The following is a 6000-nucleotide window of genomic DNA, read 5'->3' on the forward strand; positions in this document are numbered from 1 at the left end:
GACCACCTCACTGAGAAGGGCATGTTTGAATAAAGACATGAAGGAACACTGGAGCGAGCCAGGCAGATGCCTGAGGGAGAAGCAGTCCAGGCTGCAGGAATTGCAAGTACAAAAGCCCAGAGGGGCTAACGTGTTCTGGAAGCTTTGATGAGGCTCTTGTGGCTGGAGCTGAGTGAGCCAGGAGGAACTAGTTAGTAGGTGATAAGATGTTTTAGGGCTTTCTAAGGTCCGGATGGCCGGAAAGCTCAGCCACAAAAAACAGGCATCTTTGTCTCATGCTCGCAGTGTTTCTTTTTCTATATTATTCCTTCTGCAGTTATTATCCCCAGAAACCACGCATCTGCACGGGCCTGTGGGCAAATGCTGTTGTCTCAGAAGAGAGGCATGATTGGTACTACAGGAGCAAAATCAGATTTGGTGATCTGATGGGTGAACGTGAAGCCAGACAGGTGGGCAGGAGTGAAGAGGTGAAGTATGGGAAGGAAGCAGGAAGTGAGGGCGTCACAAGGGGAATGGCTTTCGAATGTCGGTGGTGAGCTGGGTGAGGGACTGGCAGCTTCTTACTGGGCCGGCTCTTCGTGATGAGTGGGATGTCTTGCTCAGAGGCGTGCTTTGTTTTGTAGCAAATGTTCAGGTTAGACCTTGCAAAGAGAAGAAGAGAAAACATGCTGACTAGGAATAGTTTGCATATTTTGAGCGTGCAGCTGAGAGCAGCTGAGAGCATAGAAAGAATATGACTAAAGCGAGTGAAAGGCTGGGCCGAAGCCCCTCTGGTAACCTGGTTTTAAGAGATATCAGCCGATTATAATAGCATTATAATGAGAAAGAACATCCGCCAGAGAAGTGAGGAGTGATGAGAGGTAGGTCCACGTGTGGTCTTATTAGTCTTCCACCACAGGAGGTCTGGAAGAGTTTAAAAGGCCTTTCTCAGGGCGCCTGGGTGGCTTAGATGGTTGGAAGTCTGACTTCGTCTCCCGTCATGATCTCAGGGCATGGGTTGGAGCCCTCGTTGGTCTCTCTGATGTCAGTACAGAGCCCTCTTTGGATCCTCTCTGCCCCTCCCCCGTGCTCTCACGCTCGCTCTCTCTCAAAAAAAATAAAAGTTAAATAAATATAACTTAAAAATAAATAAAAGGGATTTCTCACAATCAGAGAAAGGAGAAGAATTTGAGATTGTATTAAAAGGATGCTTTGGTGCCGCGTTCTGGGGAGTGCCCTGAGTATAGATGACCTTCCACTACTCCCCTGCTGATCTTGATTGGAGCCCGTGTAGGAAATAAATACAGCCGTGGCCCATCCATGTTCTATTTCCTGGCCCTCTTTGGCAATGGTGCTTGGAGGGAACCCTGAGCTATAAAAGGTGCACCTGCCCCCCGACCCGGCAGCGTGGATTGCCCACCCTGCCCTAACAGATTGCACTAGTCTGGTTGGAGCAGCAGAACAGGAGGGCGACTATGCAGCATAAAGACTAATTTGGGTTAAACAAATGGGTGATGGAAAATGAAAAGTATCGCCATATCTTCTATTAACTCTGTTCTATACCTCCTGTCTTTCTGAACTGCTGTTTGACTAGAAGATGGAGACTCCCAACAGAATGGAGTAGAATATGTGGCTGATTTGTCATATCCTCTGTGAGCATTCCAGCGGAGGGTGGTGGTTTCTGTACTCCATATTTGCCATCTACACTAAATTAAATATTTCCGATAAAGCTACTTTTTTAATAACAGAACATACTTGAAATTTGAGACCAGTGGGATTCTGTCCAAAGAAAAACTGGAGATATGAATATCAAAAAAATATATACAGTATGTAACTTAGAGAAAGGTTTAATTGTTTTATTTGGGGTGCCTGGGTGGCTCAGTTGGTTAAGTGTCTGACTTCGGCTCAGGTCATGATCTCACAGTTTGTGGGTTCGAGCCCCATATTGGGCTCTGTGCTGATAGCGTGGAGCCTGGAGCCTGCTTCAGATTCTGTGTCTCCCTCTCTCTTTGCCCCTGCCAGTCTCACGCTCTGTCTCTCTCTCTCTCTCTCTCAAATGAAAATAAAAAAAATAATTAATTGTTTTACTTACAAATTTCAACCAGTACCCTTCACTTTAAATTCAATTAAATTATGATTCGATTTGTGTCAAATCTGAGCAAATTAAATAATATATTTATAGAAAATCATCAGGGTCAGAACCCTCTCAAATAAGGTGGTAAATATGCAATCTCATAAGCAGAGATATTCTTTGTATCTGCTAGAATTTTTTATGGAATTATACATGTGAAAAATGTGAAATTTAGGTAAGTGGAATTAAAGAGTAGAAACCCATTTGTGTTGCCATTCTCATACCATAACTATAGGAGACTTTAATACTTCCCTTACAGAATGGACAGATAATCTCAGCAGAAAATCAACCAGGAAACAATGGCTCTGAATGACATACTGGACCATATGGACTTAACAGATATTTTCAGAACATGTTATCCTAAAGCAACAAAATACACATTCATCTCAAGTGCACCTGGAACGTTCTCCAGAATAGATCACATATTGGGTCACAAATCAGCCCTCAACAGGTATAAAAAGACTGAGACCATACCATGCATATTTTCAGATGAAAATTGAAATCAATAGTACGAAATTTGAAATCAAGTATAAGAAAAAATTTGGAAAGCCCTCAATATGTGGAGGTTAAAGACATCCTACTAAGGAATAAATGGGTTAACCAGGAAATTGAAGAAGAAATTTTCAAATACATGGAAACAAATGAAAATGAAAACATGTAGCAAAGGCAGTCTTAAGAAGAAAATACATTGCAAATTAAGCCTATCTCAAGAAGCAAGAAAGGTCCCAAATAAAGAACCTAACCTTACACCTAAAGGAACTAGAAACACAGCAGCAAAGAAAGCCCAAAGCCAGCTGAAGAAGGGAAATAATAAAGATTAGAGCAGAAATAAACAATATAGAATCTAAAAACAAAACAAAACAAAACACACACACACAAAAACAAAACAAAAAACCAGTAGAACAGATCAATGAAACTAAGACCTGGTTTTTTGAAAGAATAAACAAAATTGATAAACCCCTAGCCAGACTTCTGAAAAAGAGGACCCAAATAGATAAAATCAAAGATGAAAGAGGAAAGATCACAGCTACTCTCTTTCAGTATTATGTCTGCAACTATCCTGCTATGGGCATTTGTAGATTGATCACTCTCACAGCTGTGTAGCTTTCCTGGTGTGAATATACTGTAGTTTAATTATGCATTACGTGCATTATCTACCTTTCATAAATACCTAGGTTGTTTTCATTGGTGTGAACACAAAAACCCAACTGTGTTGGGTGTTTAAGTAGGAATGGATTTGCTGGGTCATGTGATAGACATGGGTTTAGCTTGACAGATATTGCCAAAGTTTTGTACAGGGTATTTGTACAAACTTACTTTACCAATGGCAGTTAGGACAATTCAGTTGTTCTCCATATTTTACCAGCATTTGATATTGTCTGTCTTCTTAAAATTTAGCCATTGTGTTGAGTGTATAGTAATTCTGTCTTGTAGTTTTAATTTATATTTTCCTGAAAACTAATAGAATCTTGTCCCATTTCAAAAAGAAGTGTATATAATAACAGCTTAGGTTTTGTAAGTATGAGGCAAGAAAGTTGCCCTGAGTCAGACACACTGAAGCTATTACATGGAGGTGGCACACTTGGTTTCATGGTGAACCTGAATACAAAGATAAAATGATTGGTTGTGGGAGGTCATATTTTTCTCTGTTCCAGTAGACGTTAAAGCTGATCACTTGAAGGTAAGTATAGAAGAGATTCCAACAGTGTTTGGCATCCAAATCCATTTCAATGCCTAGTTCAGTGGTGTCTTTAAAACGTAAGCCTGCTGCTTGGTTTTTCTTAAACTCTCAATTTATTTTAGTATCATCTCGATTTTCTTAAGGTCATGATCCACATACACAGATATTAATTATGGATGGTACTTTTTTTTTTAGTAGTTCAGTAGAGTCTGAATTAATAAAAAAGTGATTCACCTTAAAGAAAATTTATAATATTAAAATCTGTTACATGAATATATGGCAGAAATAATGGAAATAGAACATGAGCATTCTTATAATATTTAAAGAGAAATGGAACCTTAATCAGGGATATTAATCTTGCAAATGGAGGACCCTTGGTGTTGTACCTCTTTCTGTGGTCTGAAGTTCCTTGATGTATATTCAATTAGGGACAAAAACGGTATGTTGGTAATGGTGGTTATGATTCATAAAACCTTGAAGACTACATTAAATGCTGTCCATATGTTACATCAGATATATTGCTGCTTTCTGAGGAAAAGTCTAGTTTTACTACAGTTTGCTTCCCAGCGAGAGCTCTGGTAGCCTTTGATCCAAGTGAAAGTTTGGTTAAGTGCTTGCCTCCATTTTTACAAAGTGTTAGCCTTAACTCCTTCCCATCTGATGTTTACATAATATAAAAACCTGTCATTCATTGAAGATTTACTGTGTGTTAAACATGTTATATTTCTTGTTTCATGTAATCCTGCAACAACCCCATGAAGGAAGTTTTGTTATTATCCCATTTCACAGGTATAGAAACAAAGGCACATAGAAGTTGAATAACTTACCCAAGGTGACTTAGCTAGTCAGTTTTGAAGCTGACCTTTGAATTCAGATTTGGCTGTGACAAATACTAGCTTTGTGCCCTCCGTAAGTTGTTTTAACTTTCTAGGTCTGTTTCTTCTTCTGAAGAAATGAGAAAATACCAACAATATTGGGTAATAATGAAGATTAAGGAAGATGATAGCTCTAAAGGGTTTAGTATGTACATGCGAGCATGACTTGAGCAAGCACTCCACATGACAGCTAGTGTTGTTGTCTGTAAGTGTTATTACCGTCAGTAATCATTATTGGCCAGGTGGATTTCTAGGTGCTCACGACAGTTCTGCAAGGCAGTCATCATTATCCACCGTTGAAAGAGACTGAGTAATGTGTCCATTGTTTTATTAATTAAGTGTGAAATTCAAGAAGTTTTCCCTTCTTATGTACAATCCTGTAACCCTGTCTCTTCGTTTCATAGGTATTATCTCCGGTTAGCTACTCAGAATCTTTGTATTCTAGGTTAGATCAGAGCCCACTTTGAGCTCTCTGCTTCCCGGCTCCAAACAGAAGCCCTCCTGAAGGAAGACGAAATTGTGGAGAATGGTGAACGGAGCATGCCTTCTGTCTCCCTCCCAGGAGATCTGCATTGTAACCTTATCACGCTGTGCCACCAGGCTGTTATACATCTAGCATTAGCTTATTTAGCCTTTTGGGAATTGCTTTCCTGGAATTATTGTGCAGCTTTACCTTTAACTTCCATGGAAAGTCACTTCAAAGACCTTTTGAAATTTATCATTGCACTTGCCTCTGAGAACATTGCCCTCCATAGCACTTGGTGTCCCATTAATAAAGTCTCACTTGAGATGATTTTTCCGGGAAAAGCTTATGCTTGTGCTAAGGAACTAGTAAGTTTCATTCTTTCTAATACTAGGAATTCTGTAATTGCTTGTTTCACAATTTTTAGTAAGAAAGCTCAGAATCAAATTTCAACTTAACTACAATAATTATTTTGACATATTTAGGTTGTGATATTGTAATAGGCTGCTGGAACAGGAGGATGTTTGAAAACTGAAGACAATACAACTTAGTGAAATCTTTCTTGAGCATAACTTTTATTTTGGAGTCATTCTGGGTTTATGGAAAAGTTTCAAAGATTGTATGACCTGCACAGAAAAAAACTTGTGTGATAGTTAACACTGTGGTACTGAACATTATTATTATTATTATTTAAACATTTTTTTTTAGAGAGAGAAAGAGAAAGAGTGAGCACGTGCACAGAGGAGGTGCAGAGAGAAAGGGAGAGAGAGAATCCCAAGCAGGCTCCACACTCAGCACAGAGCCCACTGCAGGGTTTAATCCCATGACCGTGACCTGAGCTGAGATCAAGAATTAGACGCTCAATGGACTG

The 6000-nt window shown here is 39.5% G+C and overlaps 1 long non-coding RNA gene across 1 annotated transcript in view; it reads left to right on the forward strand.

Moving 5' to 3' along the window:
- Positions 1-5428, forward strand: part of LOC122238108 — a 61709-nt gene extending 56281 nt beyond the window's left edge. Inside the window, exon 3 of the long non-coding RNA XR_006217066.1 lies at positions 5112-5428. This is a non-coding gene — a long non-coding RNA (uncharacterized LOC122238108). The remainder of the gene's footprint in view (positions 1-5111) is intronic.
- Positions 5429-6000: the final 572 nt, after the last annotated feature.

The sequence above is a fragment of the Panthera tigris genome, chromosome B1, assembly GCF_018350195.1.
Source record: "Panthera tigris isolate Pti1 chromosome B1, P.tigris_Pti1_mat1.1, whole genome shotgun sequence".
Classification (NCBI taxonomy): Eukaryota; Metazoa; Chordata; class Mammalia; order Carnivora; family Felidae; genus Panthera; species Panthera tigris.